The following is an 11,128-nucleotide window of genomic DNA, read 5'->3' as shown; positions in this document are numbered from 1 at the left end:
CAACGTGAAATTTGTTGCATTGGCCGCACACAACAAATTGATTTTAGTCACGATACTGTCAATTAGCCAGCCATGGGTCAGCCAGCTTGCAGCTAGCCCATGGTACGACTTCCACTCCGGCCGAGGTGTTGATGCCGGCGAACTTTGCCGGCTGCCTTCTGACCCGTGCATGAGGTCCCATTCGGCTCGCAGCTGTGCAGCGTTTAGATGCGATTAACGCTGCAAAATTATTGTTATAGTTGGCCGCCAGACAGGGCTGCCAGAGCTGGCTACTTTATTAAATCAAAGTATTTTCACATGATTATCACGTGAGTCGCCGCCTGCCACTCGCTGACCTCACACGCTGTCCGTGTTTATGGTCAGTTGTGGCTGGCCATTGTTTCTCTCTCGACGGCCTTTAATATGCACGTCAGAGCATGGTTAAAATGGATTTTATGTTTTCCGATGTTGCTCTTAATGCCAGCAAGTTATTGCTTCAGCCTTTCGCTCGATCTAATTGAGTGATTTCTCGAACCAAAGAAAAAAATATAGGAGACTGAACAAAAAAAAAACTAATTAACTTTTTTGGCTGGCCAGAGGTATTTGAAATTTATTTGCTTAGTTGGGTGGAAATCGTTGAAATGCCTGGCGATAATTAAAGCCAACTACGAAATGCTAGTACCTGCTCGTCCCATACTCTCTGTGCTCCTTTTTGGGGCCGGCGCATTGTCAGGCGTACCTGTTAAGAGCTACTTTGAACCTGTTGTACAGTTAGAGTTACAATTTGCAATGGCCAGGCAGGCAGTTCAGTTCCTGGCTTGTTCTCATTGTATATCGATGGCGATGCACTTGAAAATCGTGATTTCACCTTTTGAGCATGGCAAGGCAAGGTGGGCTAAGGTAGGCTAAGGCAAGCCAGACTTGCAGCAATTGCCAACTGGCAACTGGCAACTGGCTGCAGCTACAGCAACACCACCAGCACCACCACCAATCACAACAACAACAACAGCAACAACACAAATGCTTCTAAATGGCAAAGTAAACTGATTTACAATCAAAGGCAACGAAGCGCGCAAAAGAGTCGCAATGAGGTTTCAGCTCAGTTGAGTTGAGTTCAGTTGAGTTCGATTTAGTTCCGTTCAATTCGTTTGTTAGATCCCGTTGGCTGCTTCTCCCTTGGCGCTGCTGCTGCGGCTGCTGCTGCCAGAGTCGCTGCCATCAGCAGCGCAAAATCAATTGAAGTAATTACGAAATGAAGGCACGAACTAATAAACTTGGTCGTCGTCTTTGGCCCTCGATTTGGTCGTCTTAACGAGCTTGTTGCTTCGCCTGCTGCTCTTGGGCTCGGCGAATGGCTATTGCGGACGTCGGACGTCGGACGTCGGACGATGGCACCGCGCCCAATTTACAGTTAGTTTAAATTAATTAAACGAAATGCACTTAATTAGAAGGCAATTCCCAATGGCAATATCCATAGACATCCGACTCGAACGCCAGCTAGTGCGCATTCGGACTTGGATTTGGATTTGGATTTGGATTTCGTTTTTGGACTTGGCAAGTGCATGACTTTTGCTGCCCAACCTCAAAATGAAATCAGGTCAAGCCCGGCCAGAGACGCCCAAGCTCGCAACAAATTTGCGCTGCTGCAGCACCCGGACAGGCGCAATCGATCGCACGTCAAAAACTGGGGCCAGCCAGCATCAGAGAAATATGGTTTTTCATTTAAGCCAGGTCAAGCCGCCCAGAAAAGGTGACCAGCGCTGCTGCTGCTGCGGCCACAACGAAAACGAAAACGAAAATGAAATCAGAGAGCGCCATTTGTAAGGGCATCAAACATTTTGACCAGGCCATCAGCGGACCGAGGCTCCATTGCGGCGCTGGCGCTGACAGACAATTTGCTTATAAAGTTTCATTGTTTTCCGACGCGCAAAGATCAAAACAAAACACAAATCCAAAACAAGACCCGAAATAGGAGAAAAAGATGCGCCACACCCGCAAACAAAAAAACAGAAACAAAAAATAGAGAAGAAGAAGAAACAATTGGACAGCTCGAAATTAAAGCCATTGTCTGGGCATTGGGTCAAGTGCTGACAGCCTCGGTATTGATGTTGGCGCGTGTGCAACTTTTGGATGATTTAACGCTTGGCTTAACGGGTTTGGGCTCGGATTCTGCTAGATTTATTTACAGCTGCATACATACATATGTATATGTTTCCAGTTAGCTATTTGTTGTTGGTAAAATCAGTTAAAATGATTGCTGCTCAACCCCAAATTATATTTATTGGCTAACCCCTCAGAAATGAGCCAATCAAATGAGCCAGCCTAGGCTAGCTGCCCTAGCCAACGCCTACGGATCGGGTGAAAGTTGCTCCAAAAACGTGCGCCCAATTTGACACCCAGCAAAGTGCACTCGCACTCGATCCATGGCCACAAATGGAGTCCGAAAATCGGTTTCAATTAAAGCCGAAACGTGCTGGAGACCAAATTAAATGCTACAAAGCGCGCGCCAAAAATTTTGATTATTTGTACAGCTCAAATTAGAAGGAAAGTCGCCAATGGCAGCCAGTCCAGCTCGCAGTCCAACTTCAAGTAATCAACCTCATCATCACCTTTTGTGGCTGTGGCCCGGCTCACTGTGGTTCAGTGTGGCTCAGTGGCGTGCTGCCAAAGTAGGTTGACCGGGTGGCTGTTTGTCGGTGACCCACAGCGATGGCCACATCCATATCCACATCCACATCCACAACCACATCCACAGCCATGACTGGATTTCGCAGGCATTGAATGCCAGCGAGATGAAAGCTTGCCGAGTGGCCGAGTGAATGAAGTGAGTGCTCTCCGTTGACTGAGTGCCAAAGTAATTAGTCTACTAGCGAAAATATTTTTGGGCAAGCTTGCAGTTCCGCATAGCTGCTTATTAGGCCTAAATGCCGAACACGGGGCAAACAAATCGACTTAATTGATTAGACATTCAAAATGTTTTTGGGGCTCACAAAGAAATTTAAACGATCTTCAACTGCACTTCAACATGCCTCATCATCTGCCAGCGCGCTCTTTGCTTTGGCCGCTTCATCAAAGCGAATAACAAATAAATAAGCTAAAAATAAATCAAGCCAAATGGCTTGTTGTTGTTGTCGTTGTTATGGACAGCATCAATCAGAGCTTGAGCTGAAGATGGAGTCGGCGGTGGAGATTTTGGTGGAGGTGGAGGTGGAGCAAAGCCAGTCAGGCCGAAGGCGTTTTACAGTTTCACCGTATGAAGTTTGGCTAAAAATAAATAAACAGTCAAGTGAATAAGCCACACAAACAGCTGGCGTTCAAAAATTAAGTTAATAATTCCCAAAAAAAAGAAGAGTAGAAGAATTACAAAAAAAAAAAACTCAATAAAATATTTGTTGAAATCTACTACAAAGCGCAATTGATAATCTTCTCCTCTCCATCCTCCTCCTCCTCGTTTGGTTTTCTGTGAACAGCTTTAATTGAATATTGCTTTATGGCTTGGCCACTTCCAGCGGTGCTAGCTCAATGGCTGCTGCCTGATATATTATGTATGTGGAAGGAGTTTGTTTTGGATTCGCGCTTCGAGTGTAATTAAAAAGCCGTTCAGCACCAACGTGTGCTCAGACAGCGGCCCTGACTCTGCCCTGACTCTGGCTCTGGCTCTGGCTCTGGCTCTGACTGCATCGAACTTTAATTGAACAGCTCAAAATGATGCGCACGTAATGCAGATTTACAGCGGCAATGAGGCAGCAGAAACAATGGCCCCATGTCCGCCATCTCCTCCTGGCATCCTTGTCAAACTTAATGAGGGCAGTGGCTGGGGCTTAACACGCCCCATCGAGCGGCGGCCCGAAGTTTGCACAAGAAATTAAACGCGAACGATGCGCGCAGCTGAAGAAATACCCATAAAGGCGAAATGAAGTTCCATGTCCGTGTATCAGTTGTGCATCTACTTGCCCTTAAGTAAAGTACAGTATCTTGTTGCAACTTCATTTCGTGGCATGGCCCCAAATATTTTCGCCTCGCTTTTCTGATTTTGCTTTGCTTTGCTTTGGCGACCGCAACATCAACAACAGCCACAGTTACAAGCAACAACAACAGCAACAACATGCATGCCGCATATTTTTGGTTACGGCCTTGCTGTTGCTGCCGCTGCCGCTGCCGTTGCGGCTCTGGACTGTGGTGCCGCGCAACGCCGGACAGAGCCGACAGGACTGGCTGGAATTATTTTCTCTCCCTCGTCGTATATGTTTCGTTTACGTTTTCTGGTTTGGGTGTTTTTATGTTCTTATAATGCGACTTATCAGATTTTTCGAAGCTGACAATGGCCGAAAAGTGGCCTGCCCCAGCAGCCGGTGGCAACGGCCGCGAAGGTTATCGAGCAGCGCTGCACAGAGGGGAGGGGGGGCGGCTCTGCTGCGGTTTTAATGCGTGCGCCGACGTCGCCGCACGTTGTATTAAATTTTGGTTTCCCTTGGCCACTTCGCAAAAACCAAAGAAAAAAAAAAAACAAGATTCCCTCAGCTCTCGCCACGCGCCTTGATTTTTGCCATGATATTATTCTTTTTTCGTTTTTTGATGATTTTCAATAAAATTAAATTGAAAATAAAAATAAAATAAACTTTTATGTTATTATTATGTTGACGCCGCTGTGACGAGGCCTCATAAGAGATCGCCACTGATAGTTGGGCCAAAATGCATTAACAATGTATGTGACCGATAAGACGCCACAGGCAAGACAAATGGGTTTCCAAAATATTGTAAGCAATCAAGAAATATTATACATATGTACATACATGTACACATACATACATATACTCACATGCGAAATGCCTCGTTGTGAACAATACCAGAAAGAAATTGTGTAGATTCGTTGTCTTTGGACTCTGGAATCCACTGAATCCAGGCTATAGCGATATTGCGTGAATTGACATAAGAAGCTGGAGGAAACGTGGCAGATTGCATAAACTATATTAAGTAATTATCAATCCCATCAACACTTGCCCATCTCTCTGTACTCCACCTGGTCATTTTCATAAACTCTGTAACATCGCAAACCCCAACAGCTGAAGACCTGTAATTTTAATTGTTGATTCTTGTATACCCTAGGCAATACAAGTTTATATATTTATCTGTAATAGCGCAGCCTATTTTCTTTTATTCATAAGCATTTATATTTTTATCAGATTTGTAAGCAATAAAGTGAATATCAGCTGGAGACATCGACTGTATAATTTGTCGTTTGAGTTCCTGCAAGGAATGCACAGTGAAGGACATTTTAATTTATATTCCTTTCAAGTCTGAATTTATATTAATCTTCAGCTATTGCTGAAGTCACACTTTTGTACATTATAATCTTAACTTTCTTTAATATACATTTGGTATAACAAATATTATAATTTCAGACTTTTGGTCTGAATTTCTGTAAGTAGAAGTTTCAAATTTTGTTTAAAATTCCACAAAAAATTTCGTTATTATTATTATAATTTTTTAAATAATGTATTTTAATTAGATTTGTAAGCTCTGATCTTCGTATGCATATGTGCACCTATTTTCATTTAAATTTTAATTTATTTATTATTTATTTAATTTTTTTATTTATATTATTTTATTTATTTATACGTTTCTTAATTATTTATAAATATTTTATCTGATGATCAGTTAGAGATTTATAAAATACCATTTAAATATGTGGAAGCACACAGGAAATGCTCTCATACGTTTTCACATCATCTATGTGCAGCCAGGGTATCTGCTAGCCGCCCACTCCCCACTAGAGCACTCCTCCGTGCTGTTATCGGCAAATCAAGTCAACTATGCGCTCATCCTTGCTGCGTATCGTTATGTGTGTCACAACTACTCGTATTTTGCTGCCAGATGCAGTAACTGGTAATGATCGTTTATGCTGGCAAGCGGAGGCTGTTTTCTGTTTTCTGTTTGCGGTGCTCGGCTTATGGTTTTCGGTGTCGGTGTTTTGCGCTTGTCAAATATTTGCAAATCGCTTTGACATCTGGTTCGACAACTTGTTATCGTCCGTGTGTACCGTCGCCCAGTTCACCCGGCTCGCCCGGCTCGCACATATTTCGTTTTTAATAAATTGTAGCACAATTTGATATGGCAACGCCACGCCCGTGCCCCGACTTCAGTTCAGCTCCTGCTAAAGCAGCAGCAGCAGCAGCAGCTACGGCCTCAGCTTGAGCTTCAGGTTCGACTCTGGCAGCAGCTATTGCAGCTGTCATGAGCGCAATGCAAAAAATGGCATAAAGTCTTTGATTAGGCGTGGAAAAATATTGTCGGAAAGCATTTTAATCGTTTTGATTAAAAGCCACCACGCCTAATTAGTTGGAAGTTTTCGCTTTTCGGCAACCGGTCGGGCCAGCCAACTCCGCTCAACATCCCAGCGCCAGCTGTTGCGTTTGCCCATTGATTGGGCAGCGAACCTTTCGTCAATTGGCGCACATGTGCGGGCAGCCAATTTAACAAATAATTCATAGGAACATAAATCGCGATAACGCCACGGCTGCCACATCGTCATGCCTGTCTGGGCATTGTGACTTTGACTGCGCCACTCTGACTGGCAGTTGTTGCCACAAATTGTTGCCAATTGTTTTGGCCAAAACAAATACACCGAATCCGCCAAACGGGCACGCCCATTGTTGTAAATATTTGAGCGTTTTGTATTTTGTTCTAATTAATTTTGCTGTATTTCAATATATATATATTTTTTTTTTGTCTCCACCATTTTGCAACGGCCGCGCACCCGCCAAGCATTCAACACATTTGCCGATAAGCATCGCGAAAAGCTAAGCAAGCGAACAAACGACATTGGTAAATATGGGCGATTAGCAGTGAAGTCTAGCGGGGGCAACACGTGCTCCACGATTCGCCACTCAGCCAGACGCGAACAATGAGTAGCTGGAAAAATCTGAAAAACAAAACTATTTAACGAACCAATAAGCGATCATTATTCTTACCTAATTCGCACGGCTCTATTGATTCTGGCATCACATTATGAAATTGTAAAACTCTATGAGTGGCCCTCGCTGGTGTTAAGGCACACATAACAAAAACGTGCCAGTGCACAAATGACTTGCGCAGCAGCCGCCGAGCAGCGAGTGCTTTTAAATTGAAAATGTTGATTGAACTCAAGTTCGTAGCCTAAGTCTTTCGTTTGCTTCGACTACTCACTTAGCAGACAAATGCAGGCAACGCCGCCAACGTGGCCCGTTGTTTTTAAGCGTGACACCGAACTGTTGTAGTAATTAATAATAGCAGGCAGCAACAACAAATTATGTTTTTAATAACTGTAAATTTGTAGTTGTAAAAATTTACGATTTAATTGCCGAGCGCTTGAATTTATTATGAGCGCTAAATTATTTCATATCTTTCAGGTATCCTATTCTAGTTATCGTGTGTTTCTATGTGCGTGTGTGTGTGTATGTTTCAGTTTCAATAATTGATCTACTTTTGAACTGCATTTGACCTTTGGCAACGCAGCGGACCACCCAAGCCGCGTTGACCTAGGCCTCGACTAGAATCCAATATCTCTTGGTCCAGCTGGCCAATGGCCATGCTTAGCAGCTAATTGAATGGCGGTTGTAAGAGTCAAGATCATTCACAGCAACGTCAGTGTTGTCTCCATCTCCATCTCCCTCTCCATGCTCATATTCATCTTCATCTCCATCTTCATCTTCATCGTCATCGGCAATTGCAACTGCAACTGATCCAACTGCTTTTCAGCTATCAGAGCCGCCGCATGCAGTTAGCTGCTTAGCATTTTTTGCTGGCCATTTTGGCTCAATCGTGCTCGTCGACAACGTCGTCACCATCGCTATTGCCGTTTTGTTTAACTACAATTACTTATTTAATCATAATTTTGTTCGCGTTTCAACAATCATCAATCATCAAATGCAATGCCGACAGCGGCCGGCAGAATTCTGTGACTGGGCCAACTGTCAGCCTGACAGATTGCCCGCTTTCAGCGAGAGAGCAGACGCTGGAAGCCGAGCAGGAAACCGGAGAAGGTGAACCAGGGGGAGATGGCAAGAAGCAGCTGGCCAAGCCAAGTGGAATGCGCTGCATGCCTCAGCTATGCGGCAGCACGGTCTGCTGCCCGCTCGCTGCCCGTTTGCTGCTCCAGCTGTTCAGCGCAAAAAGTAGCGTCAGCGTCAGCGTCAGCATCAGCTTCAGCGTAAGCGGCAGAACGCTACAATTATCTAGTCAGCAGTCAGTCAGTCAATCGGCTCGTTGAACTTGCAACCGGCGCTCCAGCTTCAGCTATTGCTGCGGCCACAGCCGACACTTCTTTTGCCCCGCTGCTGCCCTCGCAATCGCACAAATCAATCGATCACGTTTTATAATGCTGCAGCAGACTTGGTTTTAGAGAGAAAAAATCAACAGCAACAACAACAACAACACCGAGGAAAAACAAAATGAAAATAAATAAAAATAGAGGAAAAACTGAAGCGCAACTGAATGAACTTTCCAAATGGACAGCGCGCGGCTCGCAAAATGCTGTCGGCGTCAACTGAGCAGCAGCAGCGGCAGCAGCTGCAGTCGGCGCAGCATCGCGGCTAGATGGATTGATTGATTGCCTGAAACAGTTAGCAGACATTGTCTGGCTTGGCTTATTGCTATTTATGATCTTGATCTATGGATCGAGGGCAAAAGCACATGCGGCGACGTTGTCGTTGCCGTTGCCGTTGTCGTTGTCGTTGTCGGCCAGCCAGTGCACATGCTGATAATCAGCACGAACCCAGTGCCGATGTCGATGTCGATGCCGATGCCGATACCGGTGCTGATGCTGAAGCCGATGCCAAAGCCGAAGCCGAAACGACTGCAACTGAAACTGATAATGATGCCAGCACTGGCCTTGATTGCGGCTCTGGTCGAGGTTTCTGTTATTTTTGTGCATTTTTTTTCCTTTTTCTTTCATCTTTCAATCATTTTCGAGTGCCGGGCAGGGCAATCAACGCTCGCTACATGCAGCAGTTACCGCCTAGTTTTTGATTGAAAATATTTTGAAAATCGTTACAGAAAAACCTTTAAGGGTAACACTGCCCCCAACTCACTCGAGCCCGATCCAGAGCACAGGTTAAAGAGCTGACTGGTGTTAAGTGCACGATAATCGATTCGACTCGCTGCAGACCAGCCCAATTTTGGTGTTGGCGTTAAACGGCCAAGCGAAAATTGCCTATTTATGGGCTGAAGCATTTACTGACGAAGTTGTTGCTCTGCTCGCTGTTGCTGTTGTTGTTGCTGTTGCTAGTGCTGTTGATATGGCTGTGGCTGCCAGCAGGCAGGAAACCATATATTTGCATGTCCACCGAAAGAGTCCATTAAATTTTGGGCAGCAAAAAAATGTATATATATATAAATACGAGATTGACTAAGAAAAACCGCACAATCAAATATGTGCATTGAAATGCATTACAACAGCTCGTATTGGGCATATAAAAGCGGCGCAAAAATGGAAAACTGACAAAAAATCGCATGAAAACATTTCAACTGGTTAACACAATTCGCGAGTTTTTTTACAGCGCTTTAATTACGCATGTGCCAAAAAGACGGCGATGTTGAAAAGAACTGTGCGTTTTTGCTGTCTTTTTGTGTCTCTGTGTGTGTGTGTGCTTTTTTATTTTTAATTTTTAATGTGTGCTGCTCGGCAGCAATCAATGAAAAGTCAATAAAAATCGGCAGACAGACGTTGTTCACACGATCAGTCAGTCGGTCGCGCACACACGAGCCAAAGAGTTATCATTACGTTTGAGTTTAGCATGCGACTTTAGTGCCGCAGCAACAACCACAACAACATCAACAACAACGACGACGACGACGTGTTAAGTAGCATTTTATGAGATCATTTGAGATGTCGGCGCTGGCGGAAACGGCAGCAGCTGCAGGTGCGCCAGATCTGAGCTGCAAGCTGCCCGAAAAAGTTAGCCAAACTGGCAGTCGGTTAGCATGCTAATTACACGCCAGCAACATGTCGCCAAGCACTTGTTGCTGTTGCTGTTGTTGTTGCTGCTGCCACTGGCACACACGCACATCAAAAGACTTAGGCAACGAACAGCGAAAGGGAACTTTAAGATCAAATGTTATGTAAAGCCGCGGAAACTAAATTAATTGCACCAATAAAATATATACACACATATAGATGTATATGTATATTAAAATGCAATTCACTTTGAAATTAGCGAGCGCAGAGTTCGTTTATCGATCGGGATGGCAACCGTTGCGGGCTGCTGCAAATTCGCTAATGATTTATTTAAAGCATATTGCCGGCCACATTGAGGCAGCCCGACCCCGAGCCTAACTGATTGGCCGGCGGGGGCCAACGAGGTGGGCGTCATAGGCCTGGGCCTGGCCGCACCCTGTATGCGTGGCATTGACAACGACCCAGCCAAACTGACCCAACCCCACTGCTCTATCTGTGGCTGCGTATCAGCGCCTTGGGTGCAAAACGAAATCGACATTGAATGCGCTACCACAAAAAATTGTGTGGAGTCTGTCTGTCCGTGCGTCCATCCGCCTGGCTGTGGGGGGTGGTGGAATGGGCTGGGCCATTTCCGTTCGTTCAATAGCGGCCAAGCATGATATCGCACATTTCAATCAATTTACTTATTATTGCCGACATCGACGAACGGCCGGCCAGCTCTGGGGGCAATCCCGTTAGTATAATAGACCATAAAGGTGCGCTCGAAATGTCGGTGAAAAAATTTCACTGCCGCAGAATATGCATACATATGTACAATATATATATATATATATTTATATTTCGAGATATGCACATATGTATATGCCGAGTTTTAGTCTGAAGCGTGAGATGCGACCGCATGCAAATTTATGCACGACGCGACGCTGCGGCCCAGCTCCACGAAGTGTTCGCCTGACAGACACTTGTCAACATTTCGGCTCAGCCATTTTGTTCTCGACTAAACTATGCAAATATGTGTCAAGCCCGATGGCAATGGCAGAGTCATGTCAGCTGCTTGACAACAACAAATGAAGATCAAAGTTGGCTTATTTATTTTATTTTATATATGCAACACAGCAGAGTTGCAGCCGCAGATTCAGTCGCAGTCGCAGTCGCAGTCGCAGTCGCAGTCGGTGTATAAAAGCCGTTACGCCCCTGCAACTGCAACTGCAGCAT

Source organism: Drosophila arizonae, chromosome 2, assembly GCF_054131065.1.
Source record: "Drosophila arizonae isolate 15081-1271.41 chromosome 2, UAZ_ARI_1.0, whole genome shotgun sequence".
Taxonomy (NCBI): domain Eukaryota; kingdom Metazoa; phylum Arthropoda; class Insecta; order Diptera; family Drosophilidae; genus Drosophila; species Drosophila arizonae.
Note: the sequence above shows the minus strand (reverse complement) of the source record.